This window comes from Chionomys nivalis, chromosome 5 (assembly GCF_950005125.1).
Source record: "Chionomys nivalis chromosome 5, mChiNiv1.1, whole genome shotgun sequence".
Classification (NCBI taxonomy): Eukaryota; Metazoa; Chordata; class Mammalia; order Rodentia; family Cricetidae; genus Chionomys; species Chionomys nivalis.
In genome coordinates this window covers 71,698,720-71,717,205 of record NC_080090.1, presented here as the reverse complement: position 1 = coordinate 71,717,205, position 18,486 = coordinate 71,698,720, and the positions used below count along the sequence as shown (strand labels likewise).

Below are 18,486 nucleotides of genomic sequence, written 5' to 3'. Positions count from 1 at the left end.
TTTAGACCACACTATTTTGTATAAGAAAGAGAATGTGAAAACCTATTCCACATCATATGCCATCAGAAAAGTTACATTAAAACAGTAAAATTCCATTACACACCCATTTGTGCAATGTAATCCAGAATGTTCTGAAAAAAATTCATGCCATGAATACCTAGAAATAAGATGTCAATTTGTTAAAGGTGTCCACACAATGGTACAGTTGCTTTCTAAAATATTTTCACACATTCTTGAAACCTAGATTTCAACCACAAACATTGGAATTCAAACAAAGGATTTTAAAACTTGTGTCTATACAACAAATCTGCATAGAGATGGTTACAGTAATTTATTTATTATTGTCAGAACTTGAAAGCAGAAAAAAAGAAATCTGTACTTGTGAGTGGTTAAGTAACATGTGGTCCATCTAGACATCTAGACAATGGGCTGTTACTTAGTACAAAGGACAGAGCTGATGATAAAGAAAAATATACAGAGGCAATTTAAGTGCACTTAACAAACTAAACACCCACTAACTTGCATGTGAAAGAATGAATTAAGACACACAAACCTGGTTCTTTAAAAATATGAACTTACAGTGAACTGCAGACTTAGATGAATTCAAAAATACAAAAGTACTAGAAGATAACACAAAAGCAATCTAAACAACCTAGAATTGAATCATGACATATTAAATATATCAGCACTGACAAGAACAAAGAAAAACAATTGAAATGATGGCTTTCATTAAAATTAATTTTTATGTGAAAAGGGCACTTCTTAAGACAACTAACATATAAGCAACAAAACAGGGGAAATACTTGCTAAACCTAATTGTCATGGAAGACTTATAAAACATATACAAAAACAATTGTTGAAATTCAAGAAGGAAAAGTACCTGGTTTTCCTCCTTTTTTTTATTTTTTCCTTTTTCCTTTCTTGTTTTTATTTTATTATTTGATGTTGTTGTTGAAATGGGATTAAGCTATGTGGAGTTAATCCTTTGTAGACTCTTACCAGGATGACTTTGATCTCTGCTGGAATTACGTGTGTGTGTGTGTGTGTGTCATTGTGCATAGCTAAAAGTATGATTTTAAAGGGTCAAAAGGTATTTCTAAAACTTAAGTTAGGTATAGAGTCAGGCACAAATAGGAGTACTCATGTCATCCTCTTGCACCATCATGGCTGCTCCCAGGTACACCAGCTATAAGACTATGTTTCCAGCTCTGGTCCTGTCACTGTCACTTATGCAGCATGACCATTATGGAGCAGAGTTGTCTGTGAGGGAAGTTTGGTTTCCATCCACTGAGACCATGCTGTAGATACTTCATTTCAAGCAGTTCTGGGTTGACTGCTGGCAAAATTGCTGGAGATAGCCTTTTGTTTCTTGTTACAAAGATTGGAGATGCTATCCTGTAACCATTAATGAAAGTCCTACTTGGGAAAGTTTAGAGAAAAATCCTACCTTACTCAGGCTAACTCGTTGAGATGGTTCCTATTTCTGAACCTTATACTGTCTGTCTTCAAAGAAGCTGGTTCAGTCTAGTCCACTAAAAATCTGCAGTGTATCAGAGATGATAAAGGACTCCTAACTGCCTGTTTACAAACTTTGGAACAGAAGAGAAACACTTCAGATTCATCAGGTAATACTCTTCCAATCGCAGCCCTTATGCTTCAGCATGACGATGCTACAAAACAAAACAACAAAAACAACAAAACAGTTGCCCTGATGTTGATGAAAGAAACCCCCCTTCTGTAACCTCAGTTCTAGTCAAGATCTTAGAAGACACTGTTATTATGTCCATCTCTCTGCAGGCTACTGCAGACAAGAACGCTGTATTTCAGATCATCAGTGCATACTCCAACCTACTGAAAATAGCCACGTACAATCCTCATATTACAGGTAAGTGGTTGGCACAGTGGCATATAGTGGAGAGTGTATTGAGGAACAAAGAAGAAAGGTAGTCAATGAAGCTTGATGATGCCATTTTAAAACTAAAAGAAAGATAGAGAAAGTGAAAAGTGTGAAGCTCATATAATTGTCCCAGAGGGGATACTTTACAACGTTATAGTTGGTCTGGATAATGCAGTCAGAAAGATTCAGGTTTCTCAGTAAGATGCTCTCAGCATCATGAACTTTTGGTTCAAGGAAGGGATTGATTTAGAAAAGAGCTGTGCAATATCACTTCAGATGTCACTCCTAGATGGAAATGGATGAGTATTTGTGACCTAGTCAACCAGCTCTCTACCAATGACCCTATTATTCATAGCTATTTCAGCATCCACCAGCTCCACAGAGTGCTAGTGCAGCAGAAAGTCTAACAGCACATTGAGCTAGCCTTGGAAAGGCAGCAGCAATAACAAAAGCAGAATTTTGATTTTTTAGAGGCAAAGGCATTGGAGCAGCACAGAAATAAAACACAGACTGAGCAGGACAGAAAGTGAAGGAGGTCAGAGATGCTGTGGAGAATGAAATATAGACCCAGCTTCACTGACAAGCAGATGTCCATACTGATCATTTATGAGATGTCCTCACAGTACAATAATAGGAATTGAAGTGTGAATTTGAGCGTGGCCTGTCTGAGAAAATCTCTGAGCAAGAATTAAAGTTTCATTGTCACAGACAGGAATGAGTTGACAACTTTAATCTAGACATGAACACTGCCTGTACCAGGCTATGTAGAGTCTGTTCAGAGTTCTGCAGTCATTGAAGAAGCATCCAGAAAAGCCTACCAGCTCTGATATTGATTGGAGGCATTAAAGTACAGTATGAAAAGCTTATCTTCAGAAACACCTCATATCCCATTGGGGAATACAATTGAGTCAACTGTTCTGATAATGAATTTTCCAGGCTTTAACTGCAGCCATTGCCCCAAAGAACTTGACACTGTGTACAGCACGCAGGACCTCAAAGGCTGTTTCTATGCTGTTCAAAAATTAGCCTGTAGAATAGCAATGACTGAGGAAACCTGAAATAGTATGTATCAAGACTTCCTCTTCTACTTGCAGTCCCTACTTCAGCTACCACCTAAACAAACAAAGCCATTGCAGGGCTCTGCCCTGAAGATATAAACACATCTACATTTCTCTCGTATTCCTCCTATTTCATTGAGCATGCTGGCCTGAAACTGACCGTTAAATTTGTCAATCAGCTAAAAACGGAGTCCAGAAGAGTGGCAGAAGACTGGTTGAAGGAGGCCTGAAGGACCCTAGCAACTAAACAGCTAGTGAAGATTTTGACTGCATAGGCCAGTGCTGTGGAAATAGGAACCACTTAAGTGCAGCAAGAGTAAGGCCTTGGAGGAGTTGTGTACTGTCATATTTCATATCAAAGGAAATAAGCATTGGTATCTGCAGGGTTTGCAACAAGGGTCCCAGAATTGTCTAGAACAGAGCAGGTTTCAAGTTTAGTGTAAGATGTTAACACATCTTATGTTTATATTCTTTTCATTGCTATCATGCCAATGAAGTAACTCCAGGAGGCTTTATTTGCAACTTGGGTAACAATTTCTATTTTTCCGGTTTTACTGATCAGGATTGTGGTTCACTCGGAATAATGTTTGATGCTTACTATTGATTATGCCCTCAAAGCAAACTGAATAAAGCAACAAGATGAAAATAAATTTAGTTCCAAGTTTTGAACTTGTATATATTTCCAGTGGAGCACTGTTGGAGGGAGGTCGCTTGTTCTTCCCAGCCACCTGGCTAGCTTAGACCTGAAATAATCACACAGAAGCTATATTATTTAAAACACAGCTTAGCCCATTAGCCCTAACTTTTTATTGGCTGACTCTTACATATGAATTTTACCCATTTCTATTAATCTATGTATCGCCATATGGCTGTGGCTTACTGGGTAAAGTTTCCAGTGTCTATCTCTAGCGGCTCCATGGCTTCTCTGTGGCTCCGCCTTCTTCCCAGCATTCTGTTTTGTTTTCCCCACCTAGCTCTGTTCCCCTATAGCTCTGCTATAGGCCCAAAGCAATTCCTTTATTCATTAACCAATAAAAGCAACACATAGACAGAAGGACCTCCCACATCAGAGCATATTGCCCTACCTCCTCCCACTGGTCTCCCTCCCTCACCATTCTTGTCTTTAGTCTTCTATATCCTTAGTAGTATTTTCTTCTACTTCCATGGCTTCTAATTTTTAGGTGATTTTATATTTCTATGAATCTTGGAAGAACATATTATGTTTTTCTGAGATTGGCCTGATTCACTTATCATCCAAAAGGCCTGATTTAAGTGTCCATGATAGAGCAAGACAGAGGTGCCTTGACATGCACACAGACAAGGTAGTTTGAACCTATACAACAAAGAGGATAGAAGGTACTGGAATAAAACAGTGGATTATTTATTATAATCAAAGTAAGAATGTTAGAGAGACCAGGAAAAATTCTCCTAGAGACCTTCCGTAGCAAGCCTACTCTTGTTAACACATTCATTTTCTTATAGTGATACCATCCTTCTTCGGGATTTCAAAAGTGTGTTTAAATAAAATCATTTTGGAAATTTATTTATTTATACACTTATTTGTTTGTTTATTAATGTGTATGTGGGGTGACACATGTGCTACAGCAAACATGTATCTATATATCAGAAGACAAATTTCATAACTTGGTTCTCTCTCCTTCCACCTTATTTTGAGGTAAAATCTATTTCAATCCTCTTTTATAAAAGATATTTTAACTGAGTCTTTGGGAATTTCATATTATGCACCCCAACCCCACTCATTTCCCAGTTCTTCTATGTCTGCTATCTACCCTGTAGCCTCTCCTACCAAAAGAAAAGAAAGAAAAATAAGGAAAGAAACCCACTTCACTCCTCTGACTTGTCTGCCTCTCTGTCACATATTCATTCATCTTAGTGGCCTTGGGATCTTCTGTGTGTCAGTGTGTCATGCAGTATACCCTTTTTCCCAAAATGCTTCAGTTGCAAATGTTCATTGCAATGAATTATTGATCTGGTTCAGGGCCTCTGGCTTCTGCTACACCATCAATACTGGAACTTACCAAAACTCCTCTTGGATAACCTGATGTTGGCCATTGAGATCCTGAGGCTGTGGTTTTTCATAAACAGTCTCTACACACATTCCAGTAGGTCATAGCTGGGGTAGGTGTTGGGGTAGGCCAACTCAAATATCTAGATGTGGGCCAGAGTTGCAGTTGGTCCTCTGCTTTAAGATACCCCTTCCACTAGGAGAGGGTCAGGGCCAGCTCTCCTGGGCCCATGTTACCCCTGAAGCCTGCAAGGGCCAGGGTCAGCCTCATCAAGGCATGTTACCAGCTCTCCCAGGACCAGGAAAGGGTGCAGGGGGTTGAGGAAGCGTTCTCACTGTAACCATCAGATATCAGAATTGCTTTAGGCTGCTTACCACTATCATCCACACCACCTTTGGTAGTAACACAGACATAGGCTGTGGTAGGGACATGGACCCAGATATGACCCTCAGAAACAGCCCAGGCCCAGTCATCCTTTGGTTTCAGATGGAAGTGCAGGCCTACTGAGAGGCCTGCTCTTTTTTTATGGGAAACAGCAAAGGAGGAGGAGTTTATCTGTAGGAGAGGGAAGGTGGGCGATGGCAGAAAGAGCTAGAAAGAGTGGAAGGAGGGGAAACTATCATTGGGATGTAATGTATGAGAAAAGAATAAAAGTTAAAAACATAATTGAATCCTAATATATATATATATATATATATTCTTTGAAAATTTCGATATATAAACAAAGAATTTTGATTTTATCTACCAGACACTCCTCCCTAAATTTTCCTAGACATATCGTACCATGTTTCTCTTCTAACCAGGTCTGCCATTCTTTTTTAACCTACTTGGTCTAATCAGTGTTTCTAATATGTGCCTGGGTGTGGGGTCATCTCCTGGATCATGAACAGCAGAGGCCATATATCTGAGGAAAATTGATTCTTCAACATCCACATATTATCTAGCAAAGCTCCTCATCTAGGGTGGAGCTCTTAACAAGCTGATTCTCTGTTTGTGTTGAAGTTTGTATTGACTTGATTTAGTGCAAGCAACTATAGTCACTTTGTGTTCATGTGTGCAGCAGCATTGCTGTGTCCAGAAAGCACTGATTTTTAGCAATCCTCACAACCTGTGGCTGTTGCTATCTTTCTGCCCCATCTCTTTTGCAAATATTAAGCCTTTGTGGTAGGTGAATATGATACAGATGTCCCATGTAGATATGAAAGTTCTACAATCGGATCTCTGTAACTTGTCCAGTTTCGGATCTTTACAACAACCACTGCCTTCTCCAAAAATAAGTTTTTCTAATGAAAGGTCAAAACATCATGCATCCATTGGTATAAAGATACATAATTAGACAACAGTTTGACAACTAAGTCCATTTAACAAGATAATGGAATTCGTTTAACTTTTAAGACCTGTTACCTCTCCCACCGCAGGTTCTTGGCAGTTAATATGAGTTTTATTCTGTGGAGTGGGTCAAAGTTTTACAATCTACAATAATGACTGACCTGCCAAGATTGGCATTGGTTACCTGGGTAACATCTATTGCATTGGGCAATCTTGGCAGGTCAGTCATTATTGTGGATTGTAAGAATCACAGCTGGGTGATACGTTTCTCCTATAGTAGCCTGCATAGAAATTTTCAGAGCTCTAGATACTAGTTAGTACTGAGCTTCATTTAACCATGTCTGTTATTCAAGTTGTGATATTACTATCCAGTAGTAGTAATTAATCAAGAGCAGTGATAGTGTCCTGTATTGTTTTGGTAATCTATGGGACCCTAGTCTCCAGACCACGAACGGTAAGGGAAATATCCCACACCTGGTACTAGGCTTTATATTTGGAAACCCATGCATCTATATCAGGTCATCTCTCTCCATACCTCTATCTGGGTGTCCCTCTGTCTCTGTGTCTATGTCTCTGTCTTTCCCTGTTTCTATGTTCTTCTGTGTGTCTGTGTGTTCTTTGTTCAGCTGCCTTATTACTGTAAAAGTTCTGGGACATACTTGACTCATTTTCAGCTTTTAATGTGAGTTCCAGGGATCAAACTCAAGTCAATGTCTCATCAATTTGCATACTGTCAAGTATTACAATTCACCATTTATAATTAATTTTGTCTTTATTTAAACTATAGGAACAAAGTGACTACTTTCTTTTATTTAACTTTTTAATTTTCTTTTCTTTTTTTTTTTCTTTATTTTACATTCCAACCACAGTTCTCCCTCCCACCCCTGCTCCTGGCCCCACCTCTCCTTACCTCCAGCTCATTCCTCATCCACTCCTTCCAATGTGTAAGGGCTACCAAAATAAGTCAACAAAGTCTGGCACATTAAATTAGGGCAGGGCCAGGATCCCCGCCCTTGCATTAAGGCTGAACTTGTTCCATCATAGGGAATAGGCTCCAACAAGCTAGTTCACACACCAGGCATGAATCTTTACCCTGCTGCAAGGGGCCTCACAGATAGTCCAGACTTCACCACTGTCTCCCACATATGGGGACCTAGTTTAGTCCCATGGATGCTTCACAGCTCTCAGTTCATGAGTTTCTAGAAACTTGGTTCAGTTGTCTCTGTAGATTTCTCCATCATGATCGTGACTTCCCTGACTCATATAATTTCTCCTCCCTTCCTTGATTGGATTTCTGGAGCTCAGCCTGTGCTTGGTTCTCTGCATCTGCTTCCATTAATTCCTGGATGAAGGCTTGATGATTGATAGTTAGGTATTCACCAATCTGATTACAGGGGAAGGTCAGTTCAAGTACCCTCTCCACTGTTGCTAGGAGTCTTAGCTGGAATCATCCTTGTAAATTCTTGGCTATTTACCTAGCACCAGGTTTCTCCCAAAAACCATAACACAGATAATAGATAATCCACACCAGTACATATTTTTAACAAACAAAATAGTTTTCCTAATTTTCTGTATTTTTCAGGTTAAAAAGTTGGCATTTTAATAAAATAGAAATGATTTGTTAGCATGATTTTATTCATTATGTCATAAATGTATGATTTTCCCAAAAGGTGCTAATATTTTGGGTCACATACTGTGACATCTTGGAAGTCAGTTATGAAAGATCTGTGTGAACGGGGTCCCTGATACTTACCACATAGTTTTATTCCCTAACACACATTTACTGGATTTCTATCAGTTAAGTATATCATGTCACTACTTCTGTTAAACAAATAGAAAAGATGTGAAAAATAAAAACGTCAGTCCTTGCCTGAGTCAGTAATATTTCCAAGGGCCCTTCCCCTGACACTCACCTTTGCAATCATATCTTGGAGACTAAGGAAGCAAATAGTTCCTGCAGCATGGTGCAATGCCAGTGAACCTGAAGGTGGGTTGTCTGACTATGTAAGACCTGTAATATGAGATAGTCAAATTTTGGTGTTAAACTATTTTGACTTCTTTAGAATTTATTGCAGTGTATATTAGCTTCTCATGGTAGGTTCAAGGAATTCTTAATCTTATGTTTCTGATAATGATAGTGTTCAAATAAAGTATTTAATCTATTAAATTTAAGTGTGATGTCTCAATAATTTTCCATAAAAGAATTTAAACTTTAGACTCATCTTTCCCATTAATCATCTTTGGAATTGAACACAACTAGAAATAAAGAGAAATAATTGACCCTAAGATTGAAATACATAAACTGGTGAACTAGTGCCTGCCTACAATCATGACATCTGAAAAGCAGAGGCAGGAGAACTAAGAGTTCACTGCTTTCTCAGCTACTTAATAAATTCAAAGCAGACATGGTGTATAGATTCTGTCTCATAAAAACAACAACAAAGAACATTTAAAAAATAAGACTACATATTCATATGCCATATATGTATTATTTTTATTTTCTCTGTAAATTTAGAATTTTTTCTTTTAACATTTTTATTAATTCTTCAAAAATTGTATACAATCTGAACTTGATCATTTTCATTCCCACTGCACTCAAGTCCTGCCTTATCCTTGCTTTCATTTGTATGTAAATTCGTTAGTTGGCCAAAGACAGGAATTTTATTCTTTGTTTATTTTCACAGAATTTTTTTCTAACAAAAATGGAATTGCCTTATTTACCTCCTTCCTCTAAGTCTTCCCATGATGCAGTTTCTCCTATTCCAATTCATGTGCTCTTTTTCTTTGCTTCCCCTTTCCATTTTGTTTACCTCTTTCCACTTTAAAAGCTTATTGGTGTTGTCCTTACTGAGATCTTGTTTAGGCAGCTATATTGCTTGGTTACTATGGATGGAAAGTCACTGATACTTTCAGGAGACACAGTCACAGATGTCACCCTCACTGATTCTTACAATCTTTCTACTTCTATTTCTGTGATGTTCCCTGAGCCTTAGTTGCAGGAACTATGTTGTAGATGTATCCATTAGAATTGAGCACCCTCGGGTAAGTTGCTCTCTTCATTTTTAAGAGTTATAACTTTCTATTGTATTTATAAATCTATTGCAGAGAGAAGCTTCTGTGATAGCGGAAACTTACCTGTTGGTGTAAAAATATGTCTTTAGGAGCCAGTTAAGAATTACACAGGTTTAGTAAATTGATGTTAGTAGGCTTTCCTCTAGGATTCACGTCACTATTCTGAGCCAGTGCATGTTAGCATGCAAGATTTCCCTCCTGAAGAGCAAACCTAAGTCCAAATAGATATGAGGGCCATTATTGCAAAATTATTTCTTGCCCTGCATGTCATTGTTGTAGTACATACGTGTCACACCTGGGTAGAACTACTATTTATTTCTCACTCCTGGCAGTTTGCATAGCACCTTGTAGTATGATATATACTAGTCCTTAAAGAGAAGAATTTCATGTTAGATTTTGCTTTGATCCCCCAAGTCTTATGCCCTAAGTGTATGATGTCTTCAGCAATGAGTGCTTAACTTCTAGTAGACAATCGTTGGCAGTAACAATAGACTAGATTTTTTTTTGAGCGTCTTCAGACTCTTGGATGGTGGAGAGGATTGTCAGCCCAAGTGATGTAACGTCATTTAAACTATATGTACATACTCGAGTGTTTAACCATATCATGTGTACCTGTATGCAAATAAAAAAGTTAAATGATTCCTTACAGCCTCTTCAAACTTCTGTGGTGTTTTATTTTCCTCCTTTCCATCCTTATGTATTGCTCTTGCTCTTAGTCACTGCCCTATTGCTGTAAAAAGATCATAACCAAGGCCACTCTTATAAAGAAGCGTTGGAGTCTTGCTTACAGTTTCAGAATCTTAGTCCATTTTCTTCATGGTTGGAGCATAACACTGGAGCACCAATTTGTTTTGATCTGCTGGCCAAGTGACAGAGATTGGGCCCAGTATGGGCTTTCAAGACCTAAATGCCCATCCACAGGGACACACTTCCTCCAACACAACCACACCCCCTAATCCTTACACTCCTTTCAAACAGCTCCACTCCCTGGTGACCAAGAACTCAATTATCTGAACCAAAAGGGCCAATCATCTTTCATATCTTTCATATCCTACTCTTCTTTTTCCTACACTATCTCAGCTATCGTAGTTAATCTTCCTGTCTGCACTTCATTCATATTTCTGGAACCTTAAGTGTAGAGACTGGGTTGTAAATATATTAATTGAGGGCAGATACCTTATAGGTGACTGATCTCTTCCTTTTGAATAGTTGTGACCTTTGCAGTTATCTCAGTCAGCCACAAAAATCGAAGGATCTTTGATAAAGTGAAAAAGGTACTCTTGTCTGTAGATTTAAGGACAGGTGGTTAGCATGTACTTTACAGGTTAGACTTGTTTTGGAAACTGGCACATAGACGTTCTCCACTAGGTTTTGTGGCTTAACCAATCACAGGTAGTTGCCTAAATTTACAGTATAAACCCTGAATCCCCTCCTGCTGAGTGGACCTTCAATCCTTGGGGACTGTTGGAAATCCCTAGACTATCAGTGCACTACCATAGCAGAATATATTGTCATGCCAGCTAATCACTGTTGTGGTATGGTAGCATTACTACTAGATAGGACTACTGATTGCTTTTCTCCATTGAGAGTTTCTACAATTCCTTCTAAAACTATGGGTGCTAGTCCACATGAGGAAGTTTTCAGGACAGATACAAACAGATTCCTCAAAAGTGTGTGGTTTCTTAGCAATAGGGTCTTAATTACTTTCTGTGAGACACCAAGCTATGATCTTCATTGGGCTGGCCTCTTAGATTGTACTGACTAAAAACTGGAAGGGAGATTTCCTATGCATGCCTCTGAGGCTTTTGTCAGATAAATACTCTCTATGGATTTTTAGGGGAGCATAGTTACCATAATTCAAGTAACATGTGTGTATGTATGTGTGTGTATGTGTCTTAATGGTGTATGCATGTAACAGAGTAATATGATTTAATAAAGATATTATTATAGTCAATAGACTATATATTATGAAATAACTTTATCACAATATATTAAAATTATCTAATAAACTAAACTCTTTGATAAGGTACCTTAGTTAAATCAGTTGGTAAGAATATTATCACTTTGCCATATACTAAAACTGAATTTTCTATTAAGAATAATATACACTTGCTTGGCATGTCTTCTGAGAAATACATAATCTGTAATTTCTTGTTTCAAGAAATCTTTACAGGAGATTCTCTCATAAGAATTCTCAACCAGATGTGAAACCAATAGAATTCTCCAGAGAGGCTTATCACAATCACAGCCTTTGAAAATTGCCATTATTCAAGTTATTAATGATGAAAATAGAATGCACATCATTTATACAGAAAATAATAAGCAGCAGTCCCTTAGAAACTTGGACTATGAGGATCTTACAGAAAAAGAAATTAATGATCCATGCACATGCAACAATGCTTAAAATTATATATACAGGAAGATGTTAATATCATTGTAATAGGACTACTTAGACAATAATAAGACTGTGGGGAAAGGTCAACTGTGCAGAGAGGCAAGTTAAAGCATTATTTTGGAATCAAGAGTAATTTTTAGACTGTCTTATGTAAAAACCATATCTAAAAGTTATTCCTCTACAGCTTGACTGGAAAATTGATCCATGAGATTTTGGTGGCATGTTTGCACCAATTTCCTATCTAGTTTATCATGTAAAGTATAAGTAACAATATTTCAAAGATGGCATTTATTTATTTTAATGATGCTTAATTTATTCAAGGACAAAACTGAGATATTGAAATGGATGTTAAAAGATAAAATAGCTTATGCAAATGAGACAAATTGAGGTGAGAACAAGATATCCCCTTGATTCCCTTCATTTTATATTTAAAAGTAACAAATCTAAAGTCATTTAGTAAAATACATTTCTAGCTTAATAAATTCATACATAATTTTCCCTTCCACATGACACTTCTTACATTCAGTCAGTTTAATTATCTACAGCCCTTGGGTGACATTTTAAATCCTATGTGGCCCACTGAAAAACTCTATAAAATATAACTAAGTGCTATATTCACTAAAATGTCAGGATTATTTTTCAAGTCCAAAAATAAAGACGTATTTTTAATTAATAATAATAATATAATAATAATAAACAATAACATATCAGGAGGGAATAGTTAGCAACTATTTAATAAACAATTGTCTTAAATTATTCAAGTTTTTTGTGTATAGAATCTTAAGAGGTAAAATTATTTTTGAAGTTAACTTGTAGGAAGCAAAAAATATAACATAATAGAAATGCAAGAAGCTTATTTCATGTTTTACACATACATAGCTACAATTGTTTTGACAGGACATTTCAAATGTCATTAACCTTGACAGAATGTCATTTCATAAAAATTTAAAGTGCAGTGATTGTCTTCTACTTTGATCTTCACAATAGTTAGTGGGAAGACAAAAGTGGAGAGCTTTATTTTGAGCCATATTCTGATTTATCTATCTTTATTTTTAGTCAAGTCCTTGAGTATCAATCTCATATTTCATCATCACCAGACTCTACTCCCCTGTGCACACAGGAGCTTTAAGGCTTATTTTCAACATCAGTGTATGAGCCAAGTAGAAATACTGATCTCCTCATGAGCTATGCCCATAAGTTTGTTAGGAAAAGGATAATAATCAGTCTAAACACTGGTAAGCTTAGCAAAGCCAGAAATTTCTGCTTCTGCCTAAAACATGGCATATTGGCATTATTTATATTCTATCTGCCAAAGGACTAGACTAATTTAGCAGACCCTTTTCCCTCTAGACCCTTTTCTAACAAATTGAGTTAAATTTCAAAATGATTACAGTAATTAGGGTCACCAAAGTAGTCCATAAATGAGAAAATACTACAAAAATGACTATAGAAAAACTAGAAATATTAAAGTGGAAAATTGAATTATATGTTGTTCATGTGAAATACTTTCAAGACTTTTAAGTTTAATACATTTAATATGTAAGTGTAAAGCCAAAGAGAAAGTCAAGTAAATATTTCTAAAACAATTTTAAAAAGAAGAAAATCTGCTTCTTTTTTTTTCTAGAGATTTCAGGTGGGCTGTTAAGTCTCCAATGTGTGCTTTCTCTGTTTTCTTTAAGTGGGCAGTTAGTGCTATGAACTTTCCTCTCAGAACTGCTTTCATAGTGTCCCATAGGTTTGAGTATGTTGTTTCTTTATTTTCATTGTCTTCAAGGAAGAGTTTAATTTCTTTCTTTATTTCTTCCTTAATCCAGGTATGGTTCAGTAGTTGACTATTCAGTTTCCATGAGCTCTTCAAGGCCAGCTGGACTGGGACTGAATAAGCATGGGTTGAAACTGGACTCTCTGAACATGGCGGACAATGAAGGCTGATGAGAAGCCAAGGACAATGGCACTAGGTTTCGATCCTAATACATGAACTGGCTTTGTGGGAGCTTAGCCTGTTTGGATGCTCACCTTCCTGGGCCTGGATGGAAGTGGGAGGACCTTGGTCTTCCTGTAGGGCAGGGAATTTGGACTGCTCTTCAGTATCGAGAGGGAGGGGGAATGGACTGGGGGGAGGAGAAGAGGAGTGGGGATGGGGGAGGGGAGTGGGGGGAGGGGGCAATGTGTGGGAGGAGGGGAGGGAAATGGGAAACGGGGAGCAGTTGGAAATTTTAATTAAAAAAGAATAAAAAAAATGGAAAAAAAAAAGAAGAAGAAAATCTCTGCTATAGGGTAGACAAAGCTACTAATCAGGGGGTGTCCTGGCTAATTTAATGTTAGCTTCACACAAGCTAGAGTCATCTGATATGAGGAAACCTAAATTTTGAAAATGCCTCTGTAAATCTAGCTGTAGGCAAGCAAAGGATATTTTTTTAACTAACTATTGATCTGGGAAGGCCCAAGCCACTGTAGTTGACTCTCTAGCTAGGCAAGTGACCATGAGGTGTATAAAAAGGAGGCTGAGAAAGCCACAAAGAGCAAGTCGGGGAGCAGCACTCTTTCATGACATACGGTTTCTGTGTGATTATTTCAGGGCTAAGCGGAAGGGAACCCACCTTTAAAAACTAAATATAAATAACCATATATCCCAGATATACCACTAATTCTCATATGTCCAAAGGGTTCAACTTCCCTCTGTGTTGTGTGATATTTTATTTTTTTGACTTTTTGAGGGGCCTACCACCCAATTCCCAAATAAATCACACACAGAGTCTTACTCTTAGTTATGAATGCCCAACTTTAGCTTGGCTTATTTCTTACCAGCTTTTCTTAAATTATCCAGACTACCTTTTGGCTATGGGTTTTTATCTTACTCTATTTCTGTATACTTTTTTTACTTCTCTCATCATGGCTTGCTGTGCAGCTGGGGGCTGGCCCCTTGATGTCCTCTTCTCCTTGGTTTCTTGCTCCTCCTCTTCTTCGGTTAGCCTTTTATTTATCCTCTCTGCCTGCAGCCCCACCCATTCTTGTTTCTGTCTTGCTATTGGCCATTCATTCTTTATTAGGGCATTCAGGTGCTTGAGACAGGCACAGTAACACAGCTTCACAGAGTTAAACAAACATAGCATAAACAAAACTCACATACCTGAAAATAATATTCCCCAACATTATTACACAATACTTGCTCAGAGATGTCACCCCATTCACAATGACTAGGAAATGGAAATGACCTAAATATTATTCAAATACTGAATATATAATGAAACTGTGATACATACTCTATGGAATAGTTTTCATCCATAAAGGAAATGAAAAGAAATGTGAAGGTAAATGTATCGAATTAGAAAAGATCATGTTGAGTAAAATAACCCACACTCCAAAAGACAAATGCCACAAGTTCTCGCTCAACTGAGGCTCCTAGCTCAGATACTTCAGATGTCAGTACATATGCTAGAATAACTAGAAATCAGAAAAGTAAAAAGGGAACACTGCTGAAAAAAGGAGAGGGGGCATTAGAAAGGAAATAGGATAATACAAGTGATCTGATCAGGAAAATGGGGAAAAGGTGGCAATGACTCTAATGAGGGAGGGGGAAGGAGGAGGATAAAATAGCACTAAGAATGTCTGAAAAAGTCATAAGTGATCATATTACTGTCTACTTAAAGAACTATAATACATGTAAGTCTGAGTATAAATATACAAGTAAGGTTTAAAAAATTTTTTTCAACTGGACAATTGCTTTCTCCAGGAGTCAACACCATCTAACATAAATCTCAATACCAGGCAAATGACATATGATCATTTTCACATGCAGTTTATAGCTCTCCACTTATATCTTCAGATATAAGTATATAATGTGGAATATAGGTAGAAACTAGGACTATAAAGAAGCCATGAGGTGAGTACTCAAGAGGGTACAGGTTACATTATGGAGGAAAAGAGAAAAATTGAGAGAGGAACTCTAATTAGGGAATGGGTGGAGGTCAATATAGTAGGAGAAAGAATGATCAACTAACAACATTGATAATGTTTGATAAAGCCTTAAGGAATCATCTTTTATTATATTTACCTAAATTATATACAATTCAGATAAGTGAATAAAGTATTTATTTTAAGCAATGTGGGACTCTGACAATGGGCCCCCAAGAACCATACTCTAACAGAAGTCACAGTACCTTTCATGAGAAACCCCCTTCTGAGTGGATGTTCAGAGCAGTTCACATGACTCCCAAGACAATATAAGTGACTGCATTGCTCTTGTATGTCTCTAATGGGTTGAACATAAGCTCCTATTGCTGAACATGTGGTACTCTGAGGACACAGGATTCAAACTATTGATGTTGGATTTGTCTTAAAGCCACTTTCTGCAATCTAACTTCCATGATACCAGAAAGTGAGCTGCCAATAGAAAGAAGCAATGAATAGTCCTACCCAACCACAACTCCTATGAACTTCAACAAAGAGCAGCAAGGCAAGAGATCCATAAAGGTACAGTAGTGGGACTAGAAGCCTAGTCAATCACATAGAACTAGCTTGGCCATATTCTTAGGAGATAAAACACTACAGCAAATTTGCTAGGATAGCGTAATTCCTTATCTCCATTCTTAATTTTATCCTTATACACATAGACATCAAAGACATTTTTCTCTATAGCAAATGGCGACCAGTAAAGAAAACAGCCGCTGAACACAATGCACAGATAATTGGATTGTTAGGAGTCCAGGCACAATGGATATTTCTCCAGCACAGCTGCTGCATCTGAGGCTCAGAAGCATCACAGAAAGGGTGGCAGAAAGATGGTTATAAGCCATGATACCAGGAAATCTACTGTGTGGCTGCTTCTCTTAGAAAGAACTGCATAAACAAGACCTGAACAGTAATGATATCACAATGTCAATAGTTACGCTAATGTGTAAGGGCAGAAATCTCATAGGTGTTCCATCAGACAAAGAATAACAGGCAACTGGTGACTATTGAGAAAGGGAGAAATTAGTTTTTCCTGGGACTGAGACTCTTGATTAGTTAACAAATACAAAAGTTGTCATCTCTAAAACCATATACTGACAAACAACAAAAATGGGTTTGTATCTGCACACACACACACACACACCACTTATATGTTGTATGCATATATATGTATGTGTATATAACAATATATAGATATATACATTCATATATATATTACAATAAAGAAAAAAAAGACCATCAGGTTGAAGGGCAGAGCACAGAAGGAGCTGGAGAGAGGAAGAAGGCTAAGGAGAAAAGAGATAAAATTATCTTACAAGTAAAAGTGTAAAAAGTATAAATTGTTTTCAAAAATATAAAAATTATACACATGAAAAATGTATGAATAAATATGTATTAAAAAGCTCAATGAATAGAAAAATATATACATATTTATATTATTAATTGTGTGTATTTTTGAAATATATTGTAAAATTGCAACAAAGGTAAATAAAATTTAAAACACACAAAATTTAAAACACACAATTTATAAATTTAAACAATGAGTGTAAATAAAAGCACATAGTATAATGGCAATTACATTTCTGATGTATTCACAATGATATTAGAAGCAAATGAATGACTACTAAATTATAAATCCAGCATTATAAGCATATATTAGTTTAACATTACCACATATGTCTCATAATAAATTTTTCATAAAATATAAAAGCACATAAACTTTAGCAAAAGACATAACACCTAGTGATATGTAATATTAAGGAGTCACTTTAATTTTGTTTCTCATAATAATTTAATTTATTTTTTAAATTTCATACATTTATACAATGTATTTTGATCATTTTCATTAATCATTATCTATTTTCATTCTTCTTTCATGGTCACATTTATATGAAGAAGTGTTCATAGAGATTGGCATGGATTTCCTAATAATAAAGGTATTATTCTCAAGAAAGACATATTGGCATTTGATCTGAAGGTATCTAATTATATGTCCCAAGAATGCAGAGCACTATAGGTATTCTGGAGGTGACCTCGGTGAAAACATTTAATGGGATAAAGGGTGAGCTATAACAAAGGTTGACTTTATCATTCAAACACACAAAATTAGAATTCAGAAGTAGGATTTGCCTCATACACTTAAGATGCCGTTCCTCAATTTTCTCAACCAAAACTGAAAGATTGAATTCTATTCAAACACATTATCTTGTGTGTCAAAGGAAATAAAAGTAATAGTAAATTACTATTACATATTACAATATCATCCACAGGAAGAAAAATCCCTTTGATTTTCATCTTCTTTTATTGATTTTATTGCGTTTTACATTTCTTTCTCTGTTCCCTCTCTTCCTCTTCCCTCCCCTTCAACCCTTTCCCATGGTTTCCATGTTCCCAATTTACTCAGGATATTTTGTCTTTTATTATCTCCCATGGAGATTAGATTCATGTATGTCTGTCTCTCTTAGGGTCTTCATTGTTGTCTAGGTTTTCTGGGATTGTGATTTGTAGGCTGGTTTTCTTTGCTTTATATTTAAAAAACACTTGTGAGTGAGTACATATAATAATTATCTTTCTGGGTCTGGGTTACCTCATTCAATATAATATTTTCTAGCTCCATTCATTTTCCTGCAGATTTCAAGATGTCATTATTTTTCTCTGCTGTGTAGTACTCCATTGTGTTGATGTACTGCATTTTCCTTATCCATTTTTTTTTTTTTGGTTGAGGGGCAGTTAGGTTGCTTACAGGTTCTGGCTCTG

At 36.8% G+C, this 18,486-nt stretch overlaps 1 pseudogene; it reads left to right on the top strand.

Moving 5' to 3' along the window:
- Positions 1 to 1,779: 1,779 nt before the first annotated feature.
- LOC130874149 (MICOS complex subunit Mic60-like) lies at positions 1,780 to 3,275 on the top strand (annotated as a pseudogene).
- Positions 3,276 to 18,486: the final 15,211 nt, after the last annotated feature.